Source organism: Megalobrama amblycephala, unplaced genomic scaffold (assembly GCF_018812025.1).
Source record: "Megalobrama amblycephala isolate DHTTF-2021 unplaced genomic scaffold, ASM1881202v1 scaffold230, whole genome shotgun sequence".
NCBI lineage: Eukaryota > Metazoa > Chordata > Actinopteri > Cypriniformes > Xenocyprididae > Megalobrama > Megalobrama amblycephala.
This window is the reverse complement of record NW_025953339.1, coordinates 180,075-193,487: the sequence shown is the minus strand read 5'-3', so window position 1 is coordinate 193,487 and position 13,413 is coordinate 180,075.

Sequence of the window (13,413 nt, the reverse complement as noted above, 5' to 3'; positions counted from 1 at the left end):
AAACAGAACAGCTGCAGGAACTAATTAACAACAAGAACACTAACTAGGGAACACACACAGACAGCAACACCATGATAATAAAACACAACAAAACTGTTACACAAATAGATTATTCTGAAATGTTACATTTATACTGGACTAATAGTATTTTTCACTAAATCTTGTTTATTAAGCAAAATGTGTATTTAAAGGTTGTAAATTACACTCTAAAATGGCTTAATAATCGATTCATGCATAGGAGCCGATTTATGTTTCTGTCGGTGTGTGCCCAGTGCCTCACCTCACATCACCTCCCGGCATTTGCATTGATTGGCATTTGTGAAATGTCCCCTATTATTATGAAAAGAATCTTTGGGAAAATCGTGCTTTGGAAGTACATGATTCGTCAAATAGGTGTCATTCGTAAAAAAATGCAGCATATTATTATGAAAAACAGCTTTTTGAAAAAGCACATTTAATTATGAAAAAATATATATTTGAACACAATAATAGTGTGTGAAAGAGGATATTGTGAAATATATTAAACAATAAATGTTGTGTTTTCATGGCATTTTGCAAAATAAATAAATACATTTATTTATTGATTTATTTGATAAATGAATTCATAATTAAATAAATTGATTATTTAATTATTTCAGAATAAACTGTTACATTAAATTGTTGTTTGATTGAATTCATTATTTATTTAATTATTTAATTTTGAGCAATTTGGTCCTCCATAAATTTCGACCCAAAAGCACATCTTTCATGAGTGTTGTCTCGAGTCATGCTCTCGCTGATATCTGATGCAAGGAGAGTTTGAGCGCATGCATGTATCTGATCGAGAGTAGAGCCATTTGTGCTCGCGCATCACTTGGATGCGCTCTTGATGTTTGCCATTAAAATATCTCCATAGAAATGGCATTAAATAAACTATAAAAAAAAAGGGTGAAGATTGTGTCTGAAAGCTCCAATCGATTTTTTTATTGGTTAAAATCAATGGAGAATATCTCGTATTTTTCCGTGGGTGATCAACCATTTCCATGGGTGCTCCAGCCCCCGAGCACCCACGGGATCGGCGCCTATGGATTCATGTATAAGGTTCCCTTTCAGTCGGTCACGTTCGACGTACGTCAGTAGTGACCGACGAATTGGGATATCGCTTAGAGAGCCCTATCATCTTCGTGTAAACTAAAACAAGCCAATGGAATTGGCGTGCGATATTTGCATAATGCGCACCGCCCCCGACAGGTGTATATAAATAGGAAGCGGATGCAATCGCACTCTGTCTTTCGCTTCGGAGCCATTCACTGGTGTCCTGTTTAGAAGACTCCTTTCTTCAATTATTCTAAAACATTGCCTCAGAAGAGGATTACAGCGAGCTTTTCAGTGCTGGTGAGAGGGCACGTTCAGCGAGGTCGCGAGTGTCTGAGGAGCTGAGCTATAAGCTCTAAAACTGCTGTTTTCACAGCAACACAAAGAGTGTGTGTGCAGCGATTTGGGCCGGTTCCTCGGTGTGTCAGGGAGTGGTGTACCTGACACATCGCGTCGCTCCCTGGGTGCTTCAGCACGAGTGAGTTGACTTCCCCTTCTAAAAGAGCTTTACAGACGAACCCTGACAGTATGTCATTTCGTCTGTGCGTTACTGGGTGCGGTCGTTCCCTGGTCCCTGCTGATGGGCACAATCGCTGCATCTCGTGTTTGGGCGTTCAGCACGCTGAAGCAGCTTTTGTGGATGGCTCATGTTCCCATTGTGGGAACATGACCATCGCGGTGCTGAGGTCGAGGCTCTCCTTCCTGAAGTCTCAGGAAGCGGGGGTCCCCTCTCCTATGCCGCGTACGACCGTTTTTTCCGGCCCCGGGAACCGGAGAGACGGTACGGCGCTGTATAGGGAGGGCGACCTGAGGATAACGGTCAGGGCTCCCCCGCCGAGCGGAAACGCTCCGCGGGCCCCTGTCCCCTCGTTAGCACCGCAACCCGTCTTAAAGCCGCCGTTGGTTTCCGCTGGGCCCTCTTCGGACTGTCCAGCCGTTACCTTTGGTGCGCCGGCGGAGGATCAGATGTCGATCGCTGCGTCGGAAGGCGAGTTTGAGAATTCGGGGGAGGAAGATCCGGACGCGCTGCCGCCCTCCGGGGCGGTAGCGTTGCCCGAGTCGGATCCCGAACTCTCGGCTGTGCTCTCTCGGGCCGCCTTGTGCGTCGGGCTTGAGTGGAACCCTCCACCCTGTCCCGGCCCATCTCGGCTGGATGATTGGTACTTGGGGGGGGGTCGCGTTGGTCAGCCCCAGCGTCCCACCCCAATGCCTTTCTTCCCGGAGGTGCATGATGAGGTGACCAGGTCTTGGCAGACACCGTATAGTGCCCGTACCAGGCCTGGCCCCGCGTCCGCCTTCACCTCCCTGGACGGCGGGGTAGCCAGGGGGTACGCGAGGATCCCGCCAGTCGAACGGTCCGTTGCGATGCAGTTGTGTCCAACGGCCACTGGCTGGCGTGGTGAGCCGCGTCTCCCATCCCGGGCCTGTAAGTTCTCAGCCGGTCTGACTGAGAAAGCTTACAGTTCCTGTGGGCAGGCTGCCTCCGCCCTGCACGCGATGGCCCTCTTGCAGGTTTACCAAGCAAAGGCGCTGTCGGAGATGCCCCAGGAAGGTCCTGACCAACAGCTGCTTGAGGAGCTACGCGCTGCCACTGACCTTGCCCTCCGGGCAACGAAGGTGACAGCTCGCGCTGTTGGTCATGCGATGTCTACCTTGGTAGTCCAGCAACGCCACCTCTGGCTGACCCTGGCGGACATGCGGGATACCGACAAGCAGCGGTTCCTAAATTCCCCCGTGTCCCCGGTCGGCCTATTCGGCGACGCGGTGGAGAGCTTCGCCCAACAGTTCTCCGCTGCACAGAAGCAGGCTGAGGCTATCAGTCACGTCATGCCACGGCGGTCCGCTGCTGCCTCCACCCAGCCGCCCGTGGCTCAGCCTCAGCCCGCTCGTCGCCGAGGGCGCCCGCCTGCATCGTCCTCCGCCCCTGCTAAAACGGCAAAGCAGCAGCCTACACCAGCCAGGCAGCAGGGTGCCGGTCGCTACAGAAGCAGGCTGAGGCTATCAAACACGTCATGCCACGGCGGTCCGCTGCTGCCTCCACCCACCCGCCCGTGGCTCAGCCTCAGCCCGCTCGTCGCCGAGAGCGCCCGCCTGCGTCGTCCTCCGCCCCTGCTGGTTCGGCAAAGCAGCAGCCTACACCAGCCAAGCAGCAGGGTGCCGGTCGCGGACGTGGTGCCCAGCCCGTCTCAGCCAAGCCAGGTGGCAAACGCAAGAGGAAGTCACGGCCCTGAGACGGGCAACCTGGAGGGGAAGGATCTTGCTCTTCGGGAGAGTTTTCCACCTTCTCTCCCACCCCCGGAGGAGGGCCGGGGGGAATTTGTGATGTCTGTCTATCTTCCACCGCTGGCTCCCCGGAGTCCAGCGGTACCCACTTTATCACAAAAAGAGCAGTTTCCTCAAACTCCAGGTCACAACAGGGTGCGCCTGCCAGTGTGCCAGGCCCCGCCTCGCCACTCGCAGCCCCCTCCCATTTCTCCAGCAGGTGGCAGTGTGATGGTGCAGCCCGCGCCCCGTGCGCCGTCTCCCATACGCACTGCTGCCTCCCAGAGTTCGACCACACTCCGGGCCGCTCCCATGCCGTCCGAGTTGGATCCCACTCTACCTCGCTGCCCCACCCCCGGTGCGTCTGTGGTGCCTTTGGTCCCGCTGGCTCGGAGTCTGGAGGCGTGGATCACGCTTCCCAGCCCGTCCCGCTGGCTCATTCGCACTATCAGACTCGGCTATGCGATTCAGTTCGCCCGGCGTCCCCCGGTCTTCAGTGGTGTCCACTTCACTCAGGTGTCGTTGGACAGTGCACCTGTTCTCCGGGCGGAGATTGCTGTCCTCCTGGCGAAGGATGCAATCGAGCCGGTCCCTCCAGCCGATATGAAGTCGGGGTTTTACAGCCCCTACTTCATTGTACCGAAAAAGGGTGGTGGGCTACGGCCAATCCTGGATCTGCGCGTCCTGAACCGGTATCTCCACAAGATGCCGTTCAAGATGCTCACGCAGAAGCGCATTTTCGAATGCGTCCGTCCCCGGGATTGGTTTGCAGCAATCGACCTGAAGGACGCGTACTTTCATGTCTCGATTCTGCCTCGACACAGACCCTTCCTGCGGTTTGCGTTCGAGGGTCGGGCATATCAGTACAAAGTCCTGCCCTTCGGGCTGGCCCTGTCCCCCCGCGTCTTTACGAAGGTTGCGGAGGCGGCCATTGTTCCCCTCAAGGAACAGGGCGTTCGTATCCTCAACTATCTCGACGACTGGCTGATCCTGGCCAGCTCGCGAGAGCAGTTGTGCGAACACAGGGACATGGTTTTAGCTCACCTCAGCCGGTTGGGTCTTCGGGTCAACTGGGACAAGAGCAAACTCGCCCCCGGGCAGAGGATCTCTTATCTCGGTCTCGAGCTAGACTCGGTCGCACGGACTCGGTCTCACGAGCTAGACTCGGTCGCTTGTCCTTGTCCAGTCGGTGTTGAACTGCCTGAGCTCGCTCAAGCGCAGGACAGCGGCTCCACTGAAAGATTTTCAGAGGCTCCTGGGGCATATGGCATCTGTAGCCGCGGTCACGCCGCTCGGATTGCTCCATATGAGACCGCTTCAACACTGGCTCCGCGGCCGGGTCCCGAGATGGGCGTGGCAGCGCGGCACGCTCCGTGTCCCCGTGACACCGAGCTGCCGCCGCACCCTTGTCCGGTGGTCGGACCCTTCGTTCCTGCGGGCCGGAGTACCCCTTGAACAAGTGTCCAGGCATGCTGTGGTCTCCACAGATGCCTCTGCCACGGGATGGGGGGCCACGTACAACGGGCATGCAGTGTCGGGTCTTTGGACGGGGCCTCAGCTGCATTGGCATATCAATTGCCTCGAGTTGCTAGCAGTACGTCTTGCTCTGGCCCGCTTCAAGGAGCTGTTGTCAGACAAGCATGTACTGGTCCGTTCAGACAGCACTGCGGCCGTTGCGTACATCAACCATCAAGGTGGTCTACGCTCCCGTCGCATGTCGCAACTCGCCCGCCATCTCTTGTTGTGGAGTCAGAAGCATCTGAGGTCCCTTCGGGCCACTCATGTCCCAGGTGTGCTCAACCGTGCGGCCGACGAGCTGTCACGGCAGCCTCCACTTGCGGGCGAGTGGTGGCTCCACCCCCAGGCGGTTCAGCTGATTTGGCAGCGTTTCGGCGAGGCCCAGGTAGACCTGTTTGCCTCCCCGGAAACTGCCCACTGCCAGTGGTTCTATTCCCTGACCGGCGGCACGCTCGGCACGGATGCCCTGGCACACAGCTGGCCCCCGGGTCTACGCAAATATGCGTTTCCCCCAGTGAGCCTTCTCGCACAACTCCTGTGCAAGGTCAGGGAGGACGGGGCGCAGGTTCTGTTAGTGGCTCCGTACTGGCCCACTCGGACCTGGTTCTCAGACCTCATTCTCCTCGCGACAGCCCCTCCCTGGCCGATTCCTCTGAGGAAGGACCTCCTGACTCAGAGACGGGGCACCCTGTGGCACCCGCGTCCCGATCTGTGGAACCTCCACGTGTGGTCCCTGGACGGGATGCGGAGGTTCTGAGTGATCTCCCGCAAGCGGTCATAGACACCATCACTTCCGCTAGAGCTCCTTCCACTAGGAGTCTCTACGCGCTGAAGTGGAACCTGTTCGTCGAATGGTGCGCCTCTCGCCGAGAGGACCCCCGATCATGCTCGGTCAGATCTGTGCTTTCCTTCCTGCAAGAAGGGTTGGAGCGAAGGCTGTCTCCCTCCACCCTGAAGGTGTATGTTGCCGCTATCGCTGCACATCACCATGCAGTTGAGGGTAAGTCCCTGGGGAAACACGATCTGATCGTCAGGTTCCTGAGGGGGGCAAGGAGACTGAATCCTCCTCGCCCTTCCTCCGTACCCTCTTGGGATCTGACCCTGGTTCTCACAGCTCTCCGGGGTCATCCCTTTGAGCCTTTGCGATCAGTCGACCTGAAGGTTATGTCCCTAAAAACTGTCCTTCTGGTTGCATTGGCTTCCCTGAAGAGGGTAGGGGACCTGCATGCGTTTTCGGTCGACGAAGCGTGCCTAGAATTCGGGCCCAGTGATTCTCACGTCATCCTGAGACCCCGGCCTGGATACGTGCCCAAGGTTCCTACCACTCCCTTCAGAGATCAGGTAGTGAACCTGCAAGCGCTGCCCTCGGAGGAGGCAGACCCAGCCCTAGCTTTGCTCTGTCCCGTCCGCGCTCTGCGTGTGTACGTGGACAGAACGCGAAGCTTCAGGACCTCAGATCAGCTCTTTGTCTGTTACGGAGGCCAGCAGAAGGGAAAGGCTGTCTCCAAGCAGAGGATGGCCCACTGGATAGTGGATGCCATCGCCTTGGCGTATGAATCCCAGGGCGTGCCTTGCCCGCTCGGGTTGAGAGCCCACTCCACCAGAGGGGTGGCCTCTTCCTGGGCGCTGGCTCATGGCGCCTCGCTGACAGATATCTGTAGAGCTGCGGGCTGGGAGACACCTAACACGTTCGCTAGGTTTTATAGCCTACGTGTAGAGCCGGTATCTTCACGTGTACTCGCATCTACTAGTCGGTAGACGTGTTGTACCCGCTCTAAGTGTCGGCTTGCAATGCCATTCCCGCCCCCTGGCCGGATACGTGCATACTTTTACTCCAGTCGTGTTCCCCGCTTGGCGAACCCTGTCGAGTTCCTCCGCCTCCCCCTTCGGCTCGGACATTGCGGAGTGTCTGATGCCAGGCCTACATCCGTCGCTGACACTGTCTGTTGGCTGGGGCCCATATGTCGTGACTCCTCTACGTGAGCGGTCCCATATGTGTATTCTCCACGTAAACTCCTCCCCCATTGGGTAGGTAGTGGCCTCCGCAGCGTCCCTTACGGGTTCGCTTCCCCAGTGTAGTCTAGTTTACTTAGTGGGTATTCGGTAAGACAGCAGTAAACTCTCTCGGCGTAAGCTCGCCCCTTCACCGTTCCAGCTGGTGCTATGGGTAGCCGAGCTTGCGCTGGGCACTGGAAGGGGTTTCGTAACTGTGGCGCTTTAGTTGGGATCCCAATTCGTCGGTCACTACTGACGTACGTCGAACGTGACCGACTGAAAGGGAACGTCTCGGTTACGTACGTAACCCTCGTTCCCTGAAGGAGGGAACGGAGACGTACGTCCCGTCGCCACAGTTCCTGTACCCTCGCTGTAGTGCGGACACCAGTTGTCTCCTCAGCGAAAAACAGAGTGCGATTGCATCCGCTTCCTATTTATATACACCTGTCGGGGGCGGTGCGCATTATGCAAATATCGCACGCCAATTCCATTGGCTTGTTTTAGTTCACACGAAGCTGATAGGGCTCTCTAAGCGATATCCCAATTCGTCGGTCACTACTGACGTACGTCTCCGTTCCCTCCTTCAGGGAACGAGGGTTACATACGTAACCGAGACGTTTTTTGTATTTTCGTTTTCATTTTAAAAATGAAAAACGAAAAAAAATTGCGGTTTTCTCATTTTTCTGATTTCAATATCAAATCAAAACATGAATGAACGGAAGATACCCTGATTACGGAAGATAGCCTGATTCAAGATGATCAAAAGTAGAGCATTTAAAACTATTGAATAGAAAGTTAAATATAAACCTGCTGTTCATGTGAAAGTAAGAGAATTATCATTTGAACTCATTAGTCATCATAAGATACTTCTTTAGATCTAGCTGTAATAAATAAAACACGTGAAGCTGATATTTAACTCACCGTAGACAATGAGATGAATATAAGAATAACGCCACAATTGAACAGGGGATGTTAATAAAAAGAGGATATAATCATATTCTCCAGCGTGTTTCATTGTGGTGTTTGTGATGGTCAGAGATCCAGTTTGATTGTCCAGTTTCACTCTGTCTCTGAATCTCCCATCAAGAACATCATCATTTACAGTGAATCTGTCGGTCCGTTTAATGATTACAGCTATTGCAGTCTCTTTAAACCTCCACATAATATGATCACCATCCTCCATTCCAGTAAGATCAGGGTTTAGAGTGACTGAATCTCCCTCCATCACTGACACTGAAACAAGGTTTGTCACAGATAAACAGATTATAATGGTTCATAATAGTTTAAAATTTAAATTTGAATAAACAATATCATAAAACAGCAAAAAGAAACAAAATGATGTATCAATTAATTTCAACTTTATCATTAAAACAGGTGAAAACGTTTTTGAACTCACCAATGACAGCGAGATGGAAATTATCACTCTTATTGTTGGTCTGTAGTTGATAAACTCCAATATGTTTCATTGTGGTGTTTGTGATGGTCAGAGATCCAGTTTGTTTGTCCAGCTTCAGTCTGTCTCTGAATCTCCCATCAAGAACATCATCATTTACAGTGAATCTGTCGGCCGTTACATTGATTTCAGCTATTAAAGTGTTTCTAAACCTCCACTGAATCACATCATCATCCTTGATTTCAGTAAGAGAAGAGTTTAAAGTGACTGAATCTCCCTCCTTCACTGACACGCTCTTCCTTTCACCAAACACTCCTGAAGAACAGAGTTTTTCACAGATTAAAGCTTTAAAATCACTTGATGTTGGTTTGATGAAGCTTCACTGAAATACGTTTAATCATGTAAATGTGACGTGAATAATATTCTGCAGCAGCACAAAGACAAAAGATGATGAATGAAAAGAGAAATAGATTTATATATGGATCCATAACTAAAAAAGACACTTTTACTTTAATGTTTAATGTCACACTAAAACTAATGCTGTTGAGTATCTGAGCTTCATATTTATATTATTTTATTTAATCAATCCATAATAACTGAGTTTAGAGCTGAATTCAAACTTGATCTGACAGTAAAATAGGCTAATAAGCATATTATAAAAATAAATGAAGATTATCATAGAATGGTCATCTGAAGTAAGCACCTTATGAACTGGGAATAAATACAAACTGCACAAAACTACACATGTACATATTTATTTGTATTATGATTTTTTTGCGGGTGGGACGTCCCCACCACTTTCTGCTTAACGCTGCTGCGGCCGGAGACTCTATTCGTTCCGGTGAAATCACAAAAGCAGACACATAATAAAGCCACCTTTGAAATACAAGTGCCAAAACAAGCTCTTTTTCTCAGTTTATTAAAGGTCAAATACACTCATAAACAATGTCACAATGCCCATCTTGGTGAGTATTAAAGTAAACACAGTTCAGGAAGAATGTGTCCGTGCGTTCGTCATGTCTTAAAGGGACAGTAGCCGAATAAACGTGCCGCTCTCTCTGTTGTTAATGTTAATCAAACAACAAAAGACAAAGAAAACATCACTTACTGCTCTTGACTGATTAACTTCTGTAACTTTAATTGATTAATCTGCATTTACTTTTTTCAGTGAAGATTATCCAATGTTATTTTACATTTTGATTACTTGTAAAAAATTGTCACATCAATATGCAGACAAAAAAACATTTCTAGGAATGACAACAAAAGCACTACAGTATATGCGTTCCTCCATCATTTTGACTTTGCATTGCGGCTCTATTTCAAAAATGTCAAAAAACGGATTTTCAACTCTTTTGAATTCGACTGATTCGACTCTGGCTCTGTAATTTCAGAATGAGCATAGCCTCGTTTCAGATGTGATGAGTCCGAAGATTATTCCAGTTTTGAATAATTATTCTGTCACAGACTTTTTTAATGGACGTGTTTTATTCCTGATAACTATTCCTTCTCTACATATTTTTCCATCAGTTTTTATGTGCATTTTAATTCACTGAATAAAGAGTATACACCCCAGTGAGTACGGGTTACATTTATTCACATTTTGTCATCATTTGTGTTCTACTGAAGAAACAAAGTCACCTACATCTTGGATGCGCTGGGGGTAAGCAGATAAACATCACATTTTCATTTTTGGGTGAACTATCCCTTTAAGGATTTTCAGTACATTTAGCATAGATGGGCTATAGCAAGTTATTGACAACATTATTTCTATTATACTTAATTTTTTGAACATATCTACACAGGTTCTGTCTCGCGCACAGACGCGCGTGCGAGCCTCTGAAAGCATTTGGCTGCAGAAAGACGCGTTCGGCGTGTGCACTGCGCTCTAGTGGACTTTTGTTTTCAAGCACTCAGTTCACTCTCGCATAAGCTGTTTTCAGCACACACTGTTCGTGCCATCACAACAATTGGGCTGCACGTGGACGTCCGCAAACCCTCCTAATGACGAAAATTTCGTGATGCGGACGGTGCGCAAAATATATATATATTGAACATATCTATATGAGAGTATATACATTGTTTTTTCCCCCCATGGTATTGAAAATGGTATCGAATATCGGTTCTTTTCAAGGTATCGTATTGAAGTTAGAAATTGCAGTACCATGACAACACCACAGCTTATATATTTACTCCACGAACTCTAAACATGGAAAAGAGGGATAGATGGACCTCTCGACCTTACGCTGAGGAGAAAATCCAGCGCAACTTTGAGCAGACCAAGCAAAACATGATTATTGCTTCAAACAATAAAGCTATTCAAAATATCATTCAATGTAAATTGTGATAATCTTAATTAATAATCGCAATTACAATTTCAAGGGAATAATCGACAGTTATTTGTCATAATCGTGCATCCCTAAACTGAAGCCATAAAAAACACATTTAAAACTCACCATCCAGATGCCACAAACAGAGCAAAACTAACTTGAGAAACATTTTCTTCATCGGTTCACTGAAAAGCCCACGATAGTAACTCTTAAAATGTCTGAAAACCCTCAGATTGATCTGAAACACACTGAACTGTGATATTTATCTGGTTGTGTGTGAATCCTCCTCCATCATCAGTTTCCGTTCACACGTTCATCTGCTTTAACATCACAAAAATCAACAAGTTTTTGCTGATCTTACATTTTCAAATGAATTCTGGGCCTGAATGAAACTAACAGCAGAAGAGTGAAATATTGGACTAGATATCTGAATCTACTGGTGTGTTATTTAGTGCTGTGATCTGTCAATCATATTTGACCTGTGACTCTTATTTGACTGTTGATGGATTCACTTTATTTCAGTGTAAAGATGTTTTGTGTGGAGTGAAGATTGTGATCTTATTAGCAGAAGAGAAAATGAAGTAATGCTTCAGCCACAAACTGCTGACACGAGCATCAACCACAAACATCCAGCAGAAGCTGTTTATCCACCAGACAGATCAAACCAGACACACTGATGTTTGAACAGATAAAATAAAAAGTAAAAACCACTGCAGCGTCCATTTTGACTCAAAAGCCAGTAAGTCACATGTATAATGTTTGCCTGTGTTGAGTTCTTACTAGATCCAGGAAGTGTGCCCATAGACGGGGTGGTGGAGGGATGTAAACCTGTCGAGGAATATGGGTGAGTTGACTGTCTATATATATAGCCTATATGCTTTCACCCATGCTGACTGTATATGTTGATTACTGATTGCTAACAGCTGGCTGAAGTGACGTGATGATCGTTGCTCCTCACGAATTTTGTTAATAAAACATCAAATTGGCTGCACAGATCCGATCTTTTGACCATATCCGATTTTTTGGCCAGTGTGTTTACATTAACTTAAGAGCGACTGGTATCCGATATCTGTGTTTACATTACTTTCTGTCCCAAAATGATTGTCATTGATAGTTTTACATGCACATAGTAGATACTCGGGTTTTGAAAATTATTATTTATATATTTCATGTTGAGTGGCCATGGCGCCAGAGCAGATCTACTGGAGGGGCATTGGATCATCGGCGGGGGGGCACTGCCGTTTGAGAAATATTTTTACGCAGTGGCGACATCACAGTCCAACACAGCAGAAATGCAATAAATAAGAGAAACACGTTTTATTATTATTATTATTATTATTATTATATTATTATTTGCGAGTTTCGTTTATTCTTGTTGTTGTTAATTTCTATATCATGTAGCCGCGTTTCCATTACACATTTGCGCAAAACTTTTGCGATATTTTTCGTTATTTTACATTTCGTTATTTTGGCTTGAAATTTCGTTTGTTGGAAATATGAACTGAATTTAGAAATGCTTTTGAAATTAAAAACGTTGCGTTTAATAAACAAAATGAAGACAGCGTTTGGAGTGGAGTCACATTAAAAGGCAGAAAAGGCATAAAGTTATGCCCTCTCTCTACTCGAAATTCAGCTCAGTCACACACAGCGTAGGGCTGTCGTGGAGGCTATACGCAAATAAATGCAGTTTACCCATCTCTGACATGTCAGAAATAGTTCATCCACCTCTCAACAGTTTATGCACTTCCAGAAAACCATTATGTAGGCCTACCACTGGTTATAAACATTAGACAACATAGCCTCCATCAAAAACACCCCTTTACAACATATAAGTAACAGGACAGGACCGCTGACATAACTGAGGCACGCATTCGGGCAGCAGGTAGCCAATTGGATAAGCCACGCACCATGGCAGAAATGACATAAGCCAACACGATCACATGAGAATGCGTATCAATAGTACGAGTGTGTAATCTCGTAGAATATATATAGGCCTATAAATAAATTGCCATAAAGTGCGTACCATAAGCACGCCAAATTCTACGAGATTACAATCTCGTACTATTTATACGCATTTTCGTGTGATCGGGCTCATATCTTACCTGTAAGACTTACAGGCAGCCAAGAATAAAACACATACACAATAGTAGGCCTTATCAAAGCCAGGGCTGGCTTTAATAAGTGAAATGAACAAACGACTTACCCTCAGAAGAGTTGCAGGCGACGAGTGTTTTCGTAAATCCATTTTTTTGTCTATAATAAGGCTAACAGTTAGCGCTAAATGTCTATGATAAAGACGGACAAACTGAAATGGATTATGCGCGCAGCGCGCTGAAAATCAAATGTAACAAGTTTACTCAGTGACCAATAAGCATTGACCTGTGATGACCAAGCCTAGTAACATGTCATGAACAACCAAAATTAATGTTTTCCCCGTTGATTTCATTTTATTTCATTTAAGTTACAATTTGTACATTTAGTATTAAAATAATAACTAAAAGTTATTTTTGGGGGGGCCACGCCATGGCCTGTGGTAGGAGGGGCATCAATGACCGCTAGGGGGGGCACGGCCCTCGAATGCCCCACCATAGCGCCGACACTGAGTCAGAATGGATAAGTTAACAGTCAGTGTCATGGAGGTATTGCAGTGCGAATTCTGACTGAACGGATATAGACCGGAAAATAAAGGTAATTTGCGTTTGATATTTTATCTACAGTTATCAGTTATAGAACCATTTTTTTTTTAAATGAATTCAAGCAAGCTAGGGAGAGAGCGCGCGAGAGAGAAACTCTAGAGTAGCTACAGTGAAGCTACATTGAAGCACTTTAAAATTCACTTTAAAG